Genomic DNA, 19,794 nt, shown 5'->3' with positions numbered 1-19,794 from the left:
AACCTCAGCGCTTTGTACATCAAATTTGGCATAAGCTTGCTACTAATGACCTCTGAGTCGCTGATACATTGGGGCTGTTCATTGTTTGCAGTAGTTTACAGAAAGTCAAAGTCAAAGCGGACCTGGCACCTTTCTGGGATGCTGGGTGATCAGAACGGAGGCCCCATTTATTGAGGCACAAGCCCAGATTATTTATTGACCCAACTCTCTCGAGCTTCCAGACAGAAGGATATATAGATAGATACATAGATAGATAGATAGATAGATAGATAGATAGATAGATAGATAGATAGATAGATAGATAGACACAGACAGACAGACAGACAGACAGACAGACAGACAGATAGATAGATAGATAGATAGATAGATAGATAGATAGATAGATAGATAGATAGATAGATAGATAGATAGATAGATAGATAGAAATATCTCATTTATTTATAAGGTTTTAGATAGCACAAACAAGATCCTGAAGGATATCAGAGCTCTTTACAAAAATGATGGGAGGAAGGTCATAAGAGCAATGACGACATCGAGTAAGAATATAAAAATAAACGCATTATTACAAGGCAAATAAGTAATACAATAAGCAGGTATTTAGCAGGCTAAGTAGGAGGGCACACTAAGGGGTCAATTACGATGGCGGTGAATCCGCATCCTCCGGGAGGATGCGGATTCACCGCTGTGGTCATAGCAAACACCCACCGCCAGATTATGATGGCGTTGGGATCAGCGGCGGACAGCAAGTCCGTCTGCCGCTGATCCGCGGTGGGTGTACGCAAATATGGTGGCGGTGTCTGCAAGACACCGCCACCCATATCACGATGCAGGCGGGAACATATTTTTCCACGGCGGCTTTTACGCCGTGGAAAAGCATGTGGTCTTTTGTTTTTGGGGGCCCGTTGCAAGCCCCCAGGGTGTTGGGGGGTTGGGGGTGCACATGGGAGGTACCTATGGTACCACCCTGTTTTGGCATGCACAAGGTGGCAGGCACCACGTGGTGCCTGCCAAGTTGTGCATGCCAAAGGTAAGCATGCTTCTTTTACATTGCGGTGGGTGCTGCTCTGGGAGTATTGAGATGTAAAGCTTTGTGCACCAGAACAGCAATCTTTAACTGAATACTAGCTTCGTAGCGCAACCATTTAAGAGACTTTAGGACTGGGGATATGTGCTCATTTCGTTTGGTACCAGACACCAATCTATCCGCAGCATTCAGTGATGCCCTTAGTGGAGCCAGGGTGTATTTGGGAAGGACAAAGAGAGTAGTACTGCCATAGTCAAGCCTCGGCAAGACAACCGATTGGACCACCTGCTTGAAGTCGGATTGTAGGAGGAATGGTTTGATGTTTCTAAGTGTCAGTCAGTCAGTCAGTTAGTCTTTATTCGATTATGAACAATCAGAAAAGAAACATGTACAAACATCATTAAAACCAAATTTGTCTTAATAAAACATATAAAAATATCAAAAGATAGAACTCATTAAAATTCATTTACATGTCCTGTTCCAAATACATATAGGGGGACTTTTATAATCAAAAATAAATAAAATAAAATCTCAATTAGATGTGGTAAAATTAGACACGAAAATATAGGCATATATTAACATATTTAAGTTGGAGAAAGACACCAGAGCTCAGAAACACCTGTTACAAAATGGCAAAAAGTATTAAAATACATATATGGTTACATAGTGCCCTGCATCCTAATCCTTCTTATGGCCCAAGTCCAGCTCCAGAATTTTGCCATAGCAACAACTATGACTTTGCTGGTGTCAGACTTTAGAATACGCAAAGCCAGTTGAGAGGCTCTTGTTCCCATTTGTGCACAAGCTGGCTTAAGCCATTTTCTGCAAGGTGCGTTATAAGCAGGGCAAACAAAGAGGATGTGCGGGAAAGGTCTCTTCCACACATGGGCAAGTGTGCCAATATAAATAAGTCAATCCCCCAGTTTTTGGTGAACGATTTTATAGGTAGGCTTCCCACTCTAAATTGGTGGTAGAGATTTCTGTCCCCAAAACTGGTGATGGTGTCCCAATAGGCCTCTAATCTATATTCCATTTTATGATCCATAAAGAGGCCTGTTAAGGAATCTCCATTCACCTGGGAAAAGGACATTCTGCCAAACCAACTCCCTGTATCAGGCTTTGAACTCCAATTATGAGGGGAAAGAATTCCCTTCAGGATCCAGCCATAGGTGGTTAAGGCCCATGTCCGAAAGAGTAACCTTAATCTTATGTAACCATGGAATTTTGTTGAATTTATCGGCTTCTCTGATATGCTTAAGTCCTGCGCGTAAGGAGTTAACTCCAGGGCAGTCCAAAGCCATCGCCAATAGGGAAGAAGTCTAAAACCCGCTGCCTCTTCAAAAGAAGTACACCCCAGATCCATCAATAGCGGCCCTAATGGAGTGGACTGTGGGAGACCAGTCAATGCCCTTAAAAACGTATTCTGTGCTTGGACTAAATGTGAAAACTTTTCGAATCCCCAGAGTTCAGCTCCGTAGATAATCAAGGCTTTGACCTTCCCTTGATACATAGCCATGACCGGAGCGACTGGTTTGGTTAGTGATAGACGATGTTCTTTTAGGAGGGCCCCCACTAGTTGATTATGCTTTACCACCAATAAATCCATCTGTGGCTTCCTTCCAATTTAGGGAATCTGATAAAAGGCTCGCAGGTAAACACAAACATTCCCCTATATTTTGAATGGACGGTAATTTCTGAAGGTTATATCATAAAAGATTGGCCTTTCATGGTCTTCACTTTTTTATTTTTATTAGATTCCTTCTACGTTACAGTTAAACTTCACTGATCCACAGGTGAGCGTTCGTTGATTTAAATGGCATACAAACCTTTGTGGTTTGTTAAAGACAGATACAATAGTGACAGTTTCCTGATCAGATTTGTATTTTTTTGTAATTATCCACAGATAGTTTTTTCACCCACTGGAAGCTAAGGTAACGATGTGTAAATATGTCACCAAATACTGTGCTTTCTGTAAGCTTTCAGTATATGTACTTACGTAACTATAATTTTTTCAGATTCTACAGGAACTATTTAGCACACGTATTTTATACTCCAACCAGTTAGTTAGGTAAGAGAATTCAATACCAATCGGTTTAATATAGATTAATTTTTTTCAAAAGCATCGAAACTAATTAGGTTTCCTTTTCCTTTCTTCTTCTATAGGCCCCTGACGAAGGGGTGCAAACCCCGAAATGCATTGGGTTATGTATATAACTGTGTTGTGTATCAATTGATCAGTGAAAAAATGTATGATAAAAGGCACCAATTGTGTTTGGTTTATGTATATATTGCAATGAACTATACTTTATTCGTTTGAACCAAAAATGAAATAAGTTACAAAACATTTTTTGAATTAAAATTATGTCAAATGTAAAATTTTGAAAGATTTATCTTTTAGTTAGTGCGCACTCGAGTCCTTCTGATCTCGCGATCCCTGGCTACATACATTCCTTCCAATTTAGTCTTTTGCCTATTTTGACCCCTAAATATGTGAAAGAATAAGTTTGTTCAAGGGGCACATTATTCATTTCTACTCTGGCTTTGACAGATTTACTTCTGTTCAAGACCATGAACTTGGTCTTATCAACATTGACTACAAGCTCATGATCGTCACAGGAAAGAGCAAATCGGTCGAGGGCTCTTTGCAGCCCCACTTGTGTTTTGGACAAGATTAAAGTATTGTCTGCAAACAATAATAAAGGCACCCTCGATCCAGCGAGATTAGGAGCATCCGTGGGATAGTCAGAGTAGTTGGAGACCACTTAATTGATTAACAGGAGAAAAGGGTGGGGGCTACAACACACCCCTGTCGCACTTCCTTGTTTACAAAAAAAAATTCTGTTGCCTCCCCCTGTTGTCGCCACCTAACTTGGGTAGAATCATGTAGTTTGATGATAAATGAAAGGATCTCTGCGGGCTTCCCAGCTTCATTGAGAGTGACCCAAAGTTTGTTGATTGGCACTAGATCAAATGCAGACTTAAGACCTATGAATGCGGGACGTGTGGCCTAGCGTGTCAAGATGGCGGTTGCACTCTAAGAGTGCTCTGGACCCCTCCGTCATCCACGCTATAATCCATCGCCATCAGCACACAACTTACCCTCCGGTCTGCTGCTGGGGCCCCTACTGAGTCCGACGTTGCCCGGGGAGCCGCTGTTGACATCCTGCCGGCTCCGGAGACCGTTCTTTTCTCCTGTGCAGCGGGTGCTCCTCCTCCTGACAATGGCAACTGCCTGGGGCCCTCTCTGCACCCCCGGGGCTTGATCGGCTTCCTTCCTCCCCCGGCCTCCAGACCCTGAGGGACAACGTGGGAAGGCGAGTGGCCCATCCTTGGGGGCTTCTGCGGTTTCGCCTGCCTCCTCCCGGCACCTCTGGTGTGGAGGGCCACCTCTTCAGCCCGGCTGAGCCTGCTGTCTGCCGGGTCCCAGCCAGGCGCGGAGAAACGCATCGGCCATCGGATCAGGTGGCGTCCCCCAGACGCCTGTGGTCTCTCTGCTGGTGGCCATCACGTGAGTTTCACAGGCCCGGACCCCGCGGGTCGGTATGGCCTCTGCTGGATCTGGTGCTGCCCGGGGGCCGCTGTTGGTGCCAAATCGGCTCCATGGGTGGTCTGCTGAACTGAGGCTGCGGACGCTCCTCTCCCCTGCATGGTGGCGGCTGCCGGAGGCTTTCTTGAAATCCCCATGGACTGGCTGCACTCCTGCTAATCCTGCCTCACAGACCCTGGGAAACTGCGGGCTCACCTTGCCGGGGCCTTTGCCTCCCCGACTGCCTCGTCATGCACCTCAGGCATTGTGGCCCCCTCCTTTTCTGCTCGGCAGGACCTGACAATCTTGACTCTCGGCTCGGCGCCGGGGGGAGGGAGCTCTTGACCGCCCAGCCGACCGTCTTTGCTCCTTCTGCCTGCGGCCCCTACCTGGGGGGTTCTCTGGGGTCTTGGACACTCCTGTTGGCCCGGTGAGGCCGAGACTGCTCCCAGTGCCCTGGGGTGCACAAGCCCTCACTGGCGCTCCCTCGTGCATAGCCCCGGACGTGGGCCCAACAGACTGTGGAGGTGCCAAGCCTGTGGACGACGACTTCCCCCATTCCCAGCTGCTGTGCTCTTTGGTGGGGCTAGCCTGGACGGGGTTGAGAATGCCTGTTGATCTCCTGGTGCCCGACCCACGGCGTGGTTGGATGATGCGGTGGACAGGTGGGTGCACGGCTGGGGGTGCCTTGGGGGATTGGCACCCTGCATGAGGTGCCCCTTTGGAGGGGCTGCTTAGTCCCTCCGGTGCCGGTGTGCGGCGATCGGCCACTATACCGGGTGGTGGGAGGTGCGGTGGTGACCTCGGGCCTGCCCCTTCCCCCCTCTCCTCTACTGCCCTTGGTGCTCTCCCTCTTCGGGAACCCTAGGCCGGCTTCACTGCATGGCGGCTGACCGCGGGCCCAGCCCCAGTGCCGTCTGGTGCCTCCCGAGGGGTTCTCCTTGGCGTTATTATCTGGGCTGTGCCGGACCGGACTTCGACCAGTGTTGTGACCTGGTGCGGGTGGAGTGGACCGCCCGCCGTTGCAGAGCTGCCAGGGGCTTGGGTCGGGCGGGCACCCTCCTGTCTCCTTCGGACTTACTTCGGTGGGTGAGGTATAGATAGGGGACCGGCCACCGTGTCGGGTGGCAGGGTGGCAGGGTGGGGGAGTAGCCTAGCAACTCCGCCCCCCCTCTCCTTTCATCCTTTGGTAAGAAGTGGGGCTGACGGACTGCTGTGATTTTGGATGTCTGGACTGGCCTGGTTGCCTCCAGGGATCCGCCCTGTCCAGCCCGGGTCACTCTCCCAACTTCCTGTCTCTGTCCGGGTTTGGGGGGGTGGACCTGGGTGCCCGGATCTGAGTACTGATGGTCTGGGTGACTGGGAGCCCCCCTTTCTCCCCCTTCTGCTCCCTGGAGGGACCGACGCCCGGGCCCTGCTAGATCGGGTCAGCCCTCTGCCCCGGGAGAATGGGCAGAAGCCACACCACACAAACTCCTGTTCCCCAGACCCAAACCCAAATGGACAAATTCACCACATCGGATCGGGACCCGGGCGGAGGGGCGCCTGTTGCGTCTGGAGTCGCAGGGGGCGAATTCTGTGTAGGAGAGTAGGGTCTGCTTTCCTATGGTCACCCCCACTTTTTGCTTTTTGCTTCACTGGTTTTTGACATAATTTGGCTGTGGGCCTGCTAATCAGACCCACAGCCCAGCTGTTCTCTCTCTAAATTCACTACAATGCACGTTAGGTGCATTACCAATTGGATACTGGATCACCCTGTAAGCCCCTGTACGATGTAACATAGGTTCCCAGGTCATAGGTGCATCCAAGGCCTACCAGGGGCTGCAGCATATCTTTTGCCACCCCTGGCTGGCCACTCAAATTGACACAACTGGCTGATCACTCAGCTGGGGTAAGGTGGTGTAATCACCCCTTACTTAGATATAGTATAGCTATATCTAACCTCATATCTAGACACATATACACCTATAAGTCACTCCTATGGCAGGCCTTAACAATCCTGGAGGCAGAGTGCTTGGTTTTATGTGAAATGGTGCTCTAGCATGGGCTGAGCCTGTCTGAAGCTTTCAGAACCATGTCCTTTAGCTGTTCTGGGATATTGCCATACCATATACTCTTAAGTGCATTATAATCCACGCGGTTACATACTAACTATGGTTTGGCTTTATCAAAACATGTCGAGTAAGGGGTCATACGAATTGGAATACTACCCCCTCGCCAGTCCTGGCAACGGGGGTAGCATTCAACCCTTCTAGAGGGAGAAAACATGTTGTTCTAACTATTCCTGGTTAAAGTTAAGCAGAGCGCCAGCATCACAAAATGGACGCTGCTGCCACAGACACAAGTCTGACCTCCTGCTGCTGGGAGTCTTTCCAGCGAGGGAGGCCTGGACAATGGGTTTCCTGCCTTGGGAGGTGCTAGCACCACCCCAGACAGGACTTTGTGTATTTGGACAGGGATGGTTGAAAGGATTGAGACACTGCCTGGGGCACACAAGGTGTCCCAGGCATAGGCCAGTTCAAACCGGTGCTGGAGCTTCCCTGCCCCAGCTCTGGCGCAAAACTGGACAAAGAGAAAGGGGTGTAACCACCCCCTTCCCTGGTCCCACCCATAGGAGGGACCTCGCAGGTAATCCAGCCCCTTACATTGGTATATAGGTAGGAGCTGAGTCAATAGGACTTTAGTTTATCCTGACTGAAACTCTGAAACGAAACTCTGGACCTTCATCACTCTACTTTGGAAGAAGACGACTGAAGAATCTCCCTTGTGGTCAAGGAGTGACCACCCTGCACAAGCAGGCACCATCCAGCGATCGACGACTTGCTTTGCCGCCGCCTCCCGCCGGAGCCCGAGCCCAGAGCCTGACAAGAACCGGATTCCCAGACATCCAACAGCCCGATCCACAGTCCCTGCAAAGCTGAGACCCGTGGAGGCGACGTGAGACGTGGGACCGGCCATCTTGAAGAGTCTGCGACCTGCTAACTGTGCATCCCCCAAGGTCCCCTCGAAGCTGTGCATTGGGGATTGAGAAGCCCCAGCCCCGAGCAGCATCTGCACCGAAGATCAGACCTGCGCACTCCACGAGTTCTGCGTGGGACCCTTTTGCATTTTACTGATCGATGCGCCTTCCGCGCGATACACATTCTGATCTTCTAGCCCAATGGTCTAAATGTGTATTTATTAAATATAACTTAACAATTTTGCATGATAGCGAGCACTTTCCAACTTTTAATAAAACTGACTGTTTTTCTATGATTGACTATACGATATTGTCAGAAAAAACTCTCAGAATTAGTTCAAAATTATGAGGTTGTTCCAAGGATTGAGAGTGACCACAATCCACAAGTTATTATGATTAGTTTATCCTTCGAGTATTTATTAGAAACTAGAATACTAAGAACGGCCCTGTCTGCTTTTAACCTAAGAAGGTTAATATGGAGTGAAAAAACAGAGAAAGATATTATTGATTTTGTTTCTCTTTTGATTCTGGATACCCGGGCTGCATACTCTGAAGGAACTTCAATGGTTGCTCTTTGGTCCACCATATGTGACTCCTTTTTGAATAAATTCCCGAATAGGGAACGATCTGGGGGTGTAGTTCTTAACCCTAAGAACCCGGGATGGTTTTCCTATCGCTTATTACACTTGAAACGGTCTCTTAACAAACTAATAAGATCATTGTATAAAAAAGCAAATGGGACTTCCTAATTTTTAACGTCACTTAAAATCAGAGATTTAAAAAGGGGTTACAAGAATGAAATCTGGAGGGCTAAACAATTGTACTATGATGAAACTTGGGCCAAATTGCACTTTGCATGTAAATCTAAGGATCTGCGACGGAAATTTTCGAAGTACTAGTGCCAATATAGATGAAGCAAGTTGGATACATTTTTTTAATACGGAAATAACTTCTCCAAGACATCCGACGAGGAGTTGGAATGTCCTGACCTCCACTGTAAAACAAGGCCTGTTGAAGGGCATGACCCTATTATCACTAGGGATTCACCAGGCTCCATGGATGCTGAGCTATGGTCGGTTGACAAAGTTAAAAAAGTCTTACTTAAAATTAGATCAAATGGAGCACCTGGCCCTAATGGAATTCCCAATGCTATTTTTAAAGTTAAAATTAGGTATTGGCCAGAGTTATTAACGCTCCTTTTTAATGACATCCTTAAGTCAGGCTGTATCCCGGAGTCATGGAAGGGAAGTATTATACAGCCGATTTACAAAAGTGGTCCCCAGGATGATCCGGTAAATTATCGACTAATAACTCTCACAGACGTTGATGCGAAAATATTTGCGAGTTGTCTATTAGAGGAGCTGGAGATTTGGGCAGAAAGAGAAGAATTGATCCCTATTTTTCAAACAGGTTTTAGGAAGGGAGAATCGACTCTTACTAATTTGATTTTATTGTCATTACTAGACTGTACACCTGTTTTATTGACTTAAAAGCTGCTTTTGATTATGTACCCAGAAATATCCTTTGGACTAAGTTATTGAAGTGGGGCATTTCAGAAACCCTTTTAAAAATGATCAAATTACTGTACTCCAATACCTGGGTTCAGGTCAAAATTGGCGATGGAAGACACACCACTCGCCGCATTGAAACGAATATCGGCTTAAAACAGGGAAGTGTGCTCGCCCCTTGTCTTTTTAATTTATTTATGTCTGATCTCCCATCCCATTTTAATGATGTAAACTCGCATTCCCCTGTTGTAAGGGGTAAATAAATTAAATACCTACAGAATGCTGACAATACTATTCTACTCAGCCAAACCATGATAAGACTAAAAAGATTAATAAACTCATTTAATACATATGTAATTCAAAATGGTTTAACAATTAATTCGAAAAAAACTAAAATAATGTTAATGGGGAAGGGCAAATTAGGGGTAATGGATTGGAATATCAATGGTCTGTCTATTGAATGTGTAAACGTTTATACATATTTGGGAATTACATTTGATGACCGATTGATGTTTAGACGGCATTTTGATAACTTAGAGGCTAAAGGAACCTCTCTTGCATTCGCTTTTCGAAAACTGAGAGACAAGTTAATATGTCCCAATTATGACCACCTGCTTAAAGTCATGAAAGCAAAACGTATTCCCTCCCTGGACTATGGATCCGTAATTTTTAAGGGTAGAGACGTGAAAGTGCTGGAGGCTATTGTGGCAAGAACTTATACATCAGTTTTTAGGATACCTAGGCAGATTCCACGTGCCAATGTAAGACTGGAATATGGTTTAAGGAATCAGCTTTTGGCTCATCAAGCTTCATTTTTAAAAACATTATTGGCATTGTCTCAGGCTGAGGAGTGCACGCTGGCCAATATGTGCTGGAGTGAAATTTCAAAAGGCAAATATTCCAGAAGCTGGCAGGATTATTTAGCTAAGTGTCTCCTAAATCTCGACTGCTCTAAATTGGAAGTTGAAACTAGAAGTAAAATGGCTTTAAAAAAATGTATTAATTCAACCGTTGTTTTGTTATCAGAAGTTTTGGACAAAGACGAGTTGAGAAAAAAAAATCACTTTTGGTCCATTGAAAATTCTTTTGATAAAATGATTCCCCGACCTTATTTACTCTTTCTTCAAAAACCCCTAATCAAAAAGAAATTCATGCTATTAAGGTTCGGAGTTTACCCAACTAAAGATGGAATCCCAAAATGGGAGTCTAAATGGGCGTCAAATATTTGTAGGATTTGCGCGCAGTATGATGAAACTTTGCTGCAAATGGTGACATGCCGAAAAATGTTGCAGGAACGGAAATCAATTTTAAAACCTATTTTTAAGCATAAGGGAATTAGAACTTGTAGATCGGCATTGATATTTTGCTTAAGCGGTGTCAATACCTATATTATACAGCAATTTTTTCAATTCATTGATGGAGCGGAAAAGAGATTATGTAAGGCTGACACTCAAAGTTTAGGCTAAAACTTATTATGGTTGTGAAATGATGACGTAACTGCATTTAGTAGGGTGATAGAATATTTTTATGGCACTTTTTAACCATGATATATTTTCTGTCTCAGGAGTTCTCTTTATAATAATGTCCCTCTTATTATGTTTGCGGTTTTCATTGATTGGTGTACATTTATGATATTGCTCTTTTGCTCTGTTGCTGACTGCTATTGAATATTTGCTGCTAGCCTATTGCACTTAATGCAAGGCTCACTTTATGCTATTGAATATTTGCTGATAGCTTTTTGTACTTAATGCTCTGTTCACTTTTATGACGAAAGCATAAGTCACTTTAGCATAGATCTTGCAGTACGACAGTTATAGACAATTTGTAAAAGACTCTTTTATGTTTCTTGAACTTTTTCTGCTAGCACATTGCACTTTAGCATCGGCTCTGTAAGCACACAGTATTTTATTTTGGGAAGTTATAGACCTGTTTCCAAATTCGTGAAAATATTGACAATACTATGATCCCTAACTGGAAAATTTAAAATTTTAACTAATTATGGTCATTTTTATGTCTTTTCCAATTTTTATTGAACCTTTGCTGCTAGCACATTGCACCTTAGCTTCATTTTTGTAAGCACATTGTATTTTATTCTGGAATGTGTAGAATTGTTACTAATTGTGTGAAAATATTATCATCACTATAATCCCTTACTGGAAAATGTTAATCAACTATGGTCCATTTCGTTAATGCACTGTATCCATAAAACGTGGAACTAGTCATTGTGATTGCTTTGTATTGGTTTTCTTTGCTTTTGTAATGATTTTAATTAATCAACAAATAAATATTACCTACCTACCCTCAAAAGAAGCAGCCCCTCAGACCTTGCTGGTCTGAGTTAGAAGCCGACATTGTATCCTGCGTGGGTTGCCTTGGCCAAGGCTTGTTGCCTCCAATCTTGAAGCCGACACCACCGACAGTGAGAGCCTTCGTGGGACAGTCCGTGCCTGACTCCTAGTCGTCGTGGATGACTCCCGCTCCACCTGGCTGAAGAGACAAGCTTCCCATCAGCACCTGATCGCATCCCGACATGGTTCCGTCCTGGTACCATCCTGGTCACTGGCTAGTGACCCAGACTCTGTCCCCTCTGCTTTCAGGTCTTCTACATCTTCGATCCACCCTTGGATCCAACCGGACTCTTCTCTCCTGGTCGCCTGCAGCATCTTTACTCCAAGGCTCCATAGATCTCCACGACGAAACCCGACACACTTTTGGATCTATACACCCGCTTCCTGTGGGTTAGGTAATGTGAGTACTACGGTGCTCCTGTAGAGGTTTACATCCCTAGTGTCCTAGTTTCCAGTGGTTAAGTTCTAGGCCAGTCGGAAGACTCCCAAATCTTTAACTTTGTGATTTTTACGCACCCATTGACTTCAATGTGCAAACGCGTGTGCCTTTAGACACTGCACACGCATCCCGTGGGCCTCCTGCTCCCTTACCATTGTTAGTACAGTGTAGCCCCAGCGATTCCCAAGGCCCTAGGCCTTACCATTGTTCGTGACGTGGTACTTATACCACTTTCTTAGTATATGGTTTAGCGGGCCACCCCGGCCTATCCATATTTGTGCAACTTTTGCCTATTCTATTAAGTTACTTGTTTCACTCTTGTGCTTCTGTGCTCATAACGAGTTCAGGGGTTTGTTTAGAAATAAATACATATATATTTTGAATATATATCCTGTGTGGTGTCCTTTCATTTGGTATTAAAGGGATTGCATATGGTAAAACAGCTGGCTTCACATGCCCTCTTGAGTTTAGCCTAAGACTGCTTTGTCCATGCTAACTCTAGGATAGCTGGTCTATAAGGTTGACTTTACAACCATCACCATAAGGGTTGTTTGGACTGGTGCAAGGTGCTCACTAGAATAGTGAACATCATATACCAGGCCAACCTCTCACATTGGTGTGCAGCGGTTGGGATTTGAGCTTGCTGTTGTTTTACCAATTGTAATCTTTGCAATATCATTTGAAAGATCATACAGGTACCTTTAGGTACATATAAAACAAGTCTAGAATACTTAAGTTCTACTGAACTTAGTTGTTGTAGAGCAAAGGGCCTAGCACACCCTGACTACAACTCCTAGAGAGGTCCAGTAGGAAAACACTCAGTGTAGGTAAGTGCACCACTTACACCTCACTAGAGCAATGTCTGGCACAGGAGAGCCCAGTGGACTCCAACCTGTGGAAGGTAACCCTCACAAGGTACTCTCCAGATTTGCTATCCTCAGTTTCAAGGAACTGAGACACTTGTGTAGAGCAAGAAAACTGAAGCAAGGGTCTAACCCTACACTTCAACATCTCCTAGACCTCTTAGATGAGTATGAGGCTCAAAAGGCTCTGGTGTAGTCCCTACAGGGAATACAGATGAGGTCCTACCCTCCACTGAAGATGTCACTGACCCTCCCCTTGTAGATGAGGAGGAGGATGATGAGGATGAGGTGGGGGATGAGTCTGATGAGGATGATAGCCAGGTCCAGGTCAGGAGACTTAGGCAGGCTAACTTAAGCCAGCTTGGGGCTGAGAATGGACTAGCTTCATTCAGGCCCATAAGCAGGCTTAACCAGAGGTATAGGAGGGAGAGGTCTCACTCAGGTGACTCCTTTCACTCCAATGCTTCTAGGGGTTCTCAGAGGGGAATGACATCTCCTCAGAGGAGAGAACACCAGGCTAAGATGAGAGAAGTTAATCTCAGAATTGAGAGAGAAGAACTTGCCCTAGCCAAGGAGAAACTTGCCTTTGACAGAGAAAGGAAGTTAGGTGGGGTAGAACTCACTGGTGGCAGTAGTATCCCTAAGGATAAAGACAGGTCCTATGAGAATAGACACCTGAGTAAGATAGTGCCCCCTTACCAGATAGGGGATGATATCTACAAATGGATAACTGCTTTGGAGAGGAACTGCAAAGTACAGCAGGTACCCCAAAGACAGTGGGCAGCAATCTTGTGGCTCTCCTTTTCAGAAACAGGTAGAGATAAGCTCCTCACAATTAGTGATGATGATGCTAACAATTACACTGTCCCGAAGAGTGCTCTGATTGATGGGTTTGGCTTAACCACTGAACAGTACAAGTTGATGTTCAGAGATACCCAGAAGACACAGACTCAGGACTGGACTGATTTTGTTGATTGTGTCACTAAGGCTCTGGAAGGCTGGTTGTTGGGAAGAAAAGTTAAGGACTATACAGGATTGTATAATTTGATCATGAGAGAGCAAATCCTTAATAATTGTCAGAACCAGCAGTTGAATCAACACCTGATTGACTTAGATTTGACCTTTCCCCAAGAATTGGGAAAGAGGGCAGATAAGTGGGTCAGAACCAGGGTAAAAGCAGAAAAACCAGGTCCAAGGTGGTGATCAGAAAAAGGCAGACCAGAAGGGTGGGGAGCAGAAACAAAAAGACCAGAAGTCTTCTACAGGGCCCCAAATGTCCAATGAGGGGGGTCCCAAACTTCTAAAAAGAAGAAGAAAGATGGCCAAAGGAAACCTTGGTGTAATGTCTGTAAATCCACTAGTTACTGGACTAGTGATTGCACCAAGAAAGATACAGCCCCTACCACTGTTGCCCCTAAGGCAACTGCACCTCCTAGTTCAGCTGGCAGTGGTAGTAATCAATCCAAGAGTATAGAAGGGTTAACCCTGGGAACTGAGTTGGATTCTGGCCTAGTCAGAATACCAACTCAGGCTGTTCTAGTTTGTGATGTGGACATGGCTATGTCCTCTACTGTGAGTACCAGTACACTGGGCAAGTACAGACAGACACCTTTGATAAATGATAAAGTGGCTCAAGCATACAGGGACACATGTGCCAGTGTCACAATGGTGACACCTAACTTTGTGGACCCTGGTCAGATTATACTGGGTGACAATTACCTAGTGACCAAGCCAGCAATGTCACCACTACACATAGTGTGGAAGTTGTTAATTTCTCGTGGGGAGGGGTAACTGGCCTAAAAAGGGTTGTGGTAAGTGCAGACCTCCCAGTTGAATGCCTTTTGGGCAATGACCTTGAAAACTCACAGTGGTCAGAAGTGGCGTACAGGACTCATGCTGAGATGTTAGGTATATCATCATATGTCCTTGCTGTGACCAGGTCACAGGCCACAAAGTGCCTCACGGAACAGGTCGTGGATCCTGGAACAATGGACCAAGTACCTTCCAAGAGAAAGAGCAGTAGGGTCAAGGCAGTGCCTTCCCCCCTGCCTTCAAGTGAAGATCAGCCTTCACAGGAAGCTGATTTTGAGACCTCTGAGGGAACTGTCCCAGAAGAGCTTGAACCTGACCAGGTTGAGTTTCTTGGGACAGGGTCACCCTCAAGGGCAGACTTGAGGCAGGCACAGTTAGGCCGTTCCTCTCTTGAACCCCTCAGACAGCAAGCTGCTGCTGAGGCTGCAGGGAATGCTACAGGTACCCACAAAGTGTACTGGGATGAAGGACTCCTTTATTCTGAGGCTAGAGACCCCAAGCCTGGTGCTTCCAGGAGGTTGGTCATACATCAGTCCTTAAGGGGTTTCCTTCTTACCTTAGCCCATGATATTCCCCTTGCAGGACACTTGGGCCAGAACAAGACTTGGGATAGGCTTGTCCCTCACTTTCACTGGCCCCATATATCAGAATATACAGAGGAGTTTTGTCGCTCCTGTGTAACCTGCCAAGCCAGTGGCAAAGCAGGTGGCACTACAAAGGCCCCCCTGATACCACAACCTGTGGTGGGGGTACACTTTGAGAGAGTTGGGATAGACATTGTTGGACCAATGGATCCCCAAACAGCATCTGGACACAGATTTATACTGGTGGTAGTGGATCATGCCACCAGGTATCCAGAGGCTATTACCCTAAGGACCACAACAGCTCCTGTTGTGGCAAGAGCCCTCCTGGGAGTATTCTCATGGGTGGGCTTTCCAAAGGATGTAATATCTGACAGAGGTGCCAACCTCATGTCAGGATACCTCACTGCAATGTGGAAAGAGTGTGGTGTAAATTACAAATTCACCACTCCCTACCATCCACAGTTTAATGGGCTTGTTGAAAGATTCAATAAGACCCTAAAGGGTATGATCAAGGGTTTACCTGAAAAGCTTAGGCAAATATGGGACATCCTTCTACCCTGCCTTCTGTTTGCTTACAGAGAGGTCCCACAGAAGGGGGTTGGCTCCAGCCCTTTTGAAGTTTTGTTTGGACATCCTGTAAGAGGACCCCTATGTCTAGTGAAGGAAGGATGGGAGTTACCTCTCAAAAAGCCTAAACAAGACATAGTGGACTATGTACTTGGTCACTACTCCAGGATGGCTGAGTACATGAAGAAGGCTTCCAAAAACCTTGAGGCGAGCCAAGAACTCCAAAAACCTTGGCATGACCAAAAGGCTGTGCTGACTGAGTACCAGCAGGACAGAAGGTGTGGGTGTTGGAGCCAGTGGCCCCAGCAGCTCTCCAGGACAAATGGTCTGGAACCCACACCATTGTTGAGAAAAAGGGAGAGGTCACCTACTTGGTGGACCTAGGCACTCCCAGGAGCCCCAACAGGGTGCTCCATGTCAACAGAATGAAGGCATATGTTGACAGGGCAGACATGGGCTTGCTCATGGCTACAGATGAGGGGCAGGAGGAAGAGAGTGACCCTCTCCCAGACTTGCTATCTCAGAACCCTGATGATGGTTCAGTTGATGGCGTGGCCTTAGCTGGCAGCCTCAATGACCAGCAGCAACAAAACTGCAGACAAGTTCTACAGTCCTACAGTCCTACAGGCATATGTTTTCATTGACACCTAGTCAGACTAACTGGTGCACCCATGAGGTGGACACTGGTGACAGTCTGCCTGTGAAGAATAATATCTACAGGCAACCTGACCATGTCAGCGACTGTTTAAAGACTGAGGTGCAGAAAATGCTGGAAATGGAAGTGATTTAGCCATCATAGAGTCCTTGGGCTAGCCAAGTAGTCCTTGTACCAAAACCTCACACCAAAGATGGAAAGAGCGAGATGAGGTTCTGTGTGGACTATAGAGGTCTCAATGATGTCACTAGGACAGATGCTCACCCAATTCCAAGGGCGGATGAGCTCATTGACAGATTGGCGTCTTCCAAGTTTTTGAGCACATTTGACTTGACAGATGGCTATTGGCAAATCAGGTCAACTGAGGAGTCTAAGGCCAAAACTGCTTTCTCAACCCCAGGAGGTCATTATCAATTTGTGGTAATGCCCTTTGGCTTGAAGAATGCACCTGCCACTTTCCAAAGGTTGGTGAACCAAGTCCTCACTGGGTTGGATGACTTTTGTGCAGCATATCTAGATAATATTTCTGTCTTCAGTTCCACCTGGGAGGATCACCTGATCCGCCTGAAGAAGGTTTTAGAGGCTCTGCAAAAGGCAGGCCTCACTATCAAGGCAACCAAGTGCCAGATAGGGCAGAGTAAGGTTGTGTACCTGGGCCACCTGGTAGGTGGGGGTCAGGTTCACTTACTGGAGAGTAATATCCAGACCATCCAGGACTGGGCTCCTCCAACCACCCAGACACAGGTCAGAGCTTTCTTGGGCCTGACTGGGTACTACAGAAAGTTTGTTAAGAACTATGGGTCCATTGTGACTCCTCTTAATGACTTGACTTCAAAGAAGATGCCAAAGAAGGTTCAGTGGACAGTAAGCTGTCAAAAGGCATTTGATGACCTGAAGAAGGCCATGTGCTCTGCACCTATCTTAAAGAGTCCTGACTACTCCAAAGAGTTTATTGTCCAAACAGATGCTTCTGAGTTGGGGGTGGGAGCTGTGCGTTCACAATTTAATGTAGATGGTCAAGACCGGCCCATTGCTTTTATTAGCAGAAGGCTGACCCCTAGAGAGAAATGTTGGTCAGCCATTGAGAGGGAGGCCTTTGCTGTGGTGTGGGCCCTGAAGAAGTTGAGAGTTGAGAAGAACTCAAGAGTACTATACCCACTAGCGGTATGTTTTGGTCCCCCACCTAGACGTGTTGTTTCACCAGGCTGTGGAGAAAGGCTCCTTCCCTCAGGAAACGGACATGGTCACCATTGTGGTCCTCCCGAAATCCCAGCCCCCCTCGCCGCAATTCGCTGATAACCTCCCCATCTCCCTCATCAATACTTAGGTCAAACTATTGGCCACCATCCTCGCCCAGCGACTCAAACCCCATCTGTCCGTGTTGGTTCACCCCGATTAATGTGGGTTTATGCCCTCTCGCGGCACCCAACACTGTCTCCGCAGACTGCACTTGGCCAACCGTCACCTCCTCCCACCATACCTGGCGCTTCTATTAGTAGACTTTGAGAAGACCTTTGATCCGGTGGACTGGGGCTTGCTTCACGATGTTCTCGACATGATGGGACTTGGTCCCCGCTTCCGGGCCATGGTAAAGGTTCTATACACCCTCCCAAGGGCTCGCGTTCTAGTCAACGGGGGTCCTGTTGGAGCCCTTCTTGGTCTGCAGAGGGACGAGGCAGGGTTGTCCCCTTTCCCCCCTGCTTTTCACCTAAGTGATGGAGCCCCTAGCATCCTTGATGAGGTCTTGCAATCGGATGCGGGATGGGAGTGGCCTAGCGCTACTTCGGATAAAATCGCCCTCTACGCGGACGACGTCCTCATGTACCTGGCGATCCTTCCCGGTTGGGCCACCATGGCCTTCGCATCTTGGGGTCCTTCAAGCAGGCCTATGGCCTCCGTTTAAATCCGGACAAATCAGTCCTGGTTCCCCTCCACCTTTCCCAGGAATGCTTTGACTGGCAGTCCACAATAGCCCTACGTCGTCAGCCATTCAAATATCTGGGGATCTGGGTGACCCTGCTACCGGAGCTTAGCTGGGCCCTCAATGTAACTCCACTGGTGAAGCGAGCCAGGGCGGACCTCCAGCGGTGGCAGTTGTTGCCTCTCAAGGCCTTGGGGAGGGTTGCCCTCTTTAAGATGATGGTGCTCCCCCGCTTTCTTTACATGATTCAGAACACCCCATGTGCTTCCCCAGGGCCTGGTTCCGTAAACTCAACGGCCTAACTAGCAAGTTCTTATGGGGGAAGGGTAGGTCCAGGCTCGCGCTCAACACCTGCAGGATCCCCTTGTTTAACGGAGATTTGGGGATGACGCACCTTTATCTATATTACCTAGCCACGCGACTTCTCTCCATCTATGACTGGTTCAACGGGGGGTGGTCCGATCCGGCCTTTAGGCTCGAGCTTGGGGAGCTGGGCCTTGCCAAAATCCAATCCTTCCTATATGGGGCTCTGATTCCTTCATGCCTTCCGGAGGTGACGCGTTCTGTGTTACTGGCTTGGCGGGCGGCACTGCGGCACACCAACTGGATGCGTACACTGACTCAGTGCACACCCCTGTGGCATGGGACCTTGCTCAAGGAGGTGACCAGGCTTCGGGGCTTTGCGGCTTGGGACTTCATAGGCATCACACAGCTGGGAGACGTTTGGGTGGGGGAACCACATGCGCTCTTTCAAAGATCTCTGAACCAGTTACTCGCTGCACCACTCGCAATTCTTTCGCTATCTTCAGCTGCGACACGCCCTACACCTACATATTACGACAGGTACGCAGCTGCCAGACCATAGCCCAGATTATGTTCGGGGATCTGGGGAAGGGTGGCATTTCCCACATTTACCGCACACTGATAAACAGCACCCCGACTTCCTTGGACCGACTGCGTACACAATGGGAGGACTGGGTGGGCCCCTTGGCAGAGGAAGACTGGCGAGATGCCCTTATGACCCCCAGAACAGTCACCTCTTCCGCTAGGCTGCACTTGGTGCAGCTCTACTATCTACATGCTGCATACCTTACCCCTGTGCGCCTTCATCGTATGGGGCTAAGCCCGTCTTCAGCCTGTACCAGATGTGGCCATGAACCAGCTGACTTCCTCCACATGGTCTGGGCCTGTCCCCTCCTAACAAGATTCTGGAAAGGCATCGAAGAGGAACTCTCCGAGGTTCTTGGGTGGGGAATCCCACACGACCCTAACCACACAATCCTGGGCATCACTGATGGGTTAGACGGGTCACGCAAAGAAAAGTTGTTCTTCACTACAGCGATGGTGGTGGCCAAGAGAGACATTGCAGCCTCCTGGAAATGCCCAGAACCCCCAACAGTGAGACGTTGGCGGGATGGGGTGGTGCGCCACGCAAGAGAAGGTTATGTATGCGGCACGTGGCTGCCCCAAGAAATACCACGGAATTTGGGGGTAGTGGCTGGGGTGTGGGGCCTAAATATGGGGGGGTCCGATTGTTTCTGTATTATCTCTACCCTTCGCCATCACTACCTCTCTGTTGATATAAAAG

Source organism: Lissotriton vulgaris, chromosome 1_2, assembly GCF_964263255.1.
Source record: "Lissotriton vulgaris chromosome 1_2, aLisVul1.2, whole genome shotgun sequence".
Taxonomy (NCBI): Eukaryota; Metazoa; Chordata; class Amphibia; order Caudata; family Salamandridae; genus Lissotriton; species Lissotriton vulgaris.
The sequence above is the reverse complement of the archived record's forward strand: the minus strand, read 5'-3'. Positions refer to the sequence as shown.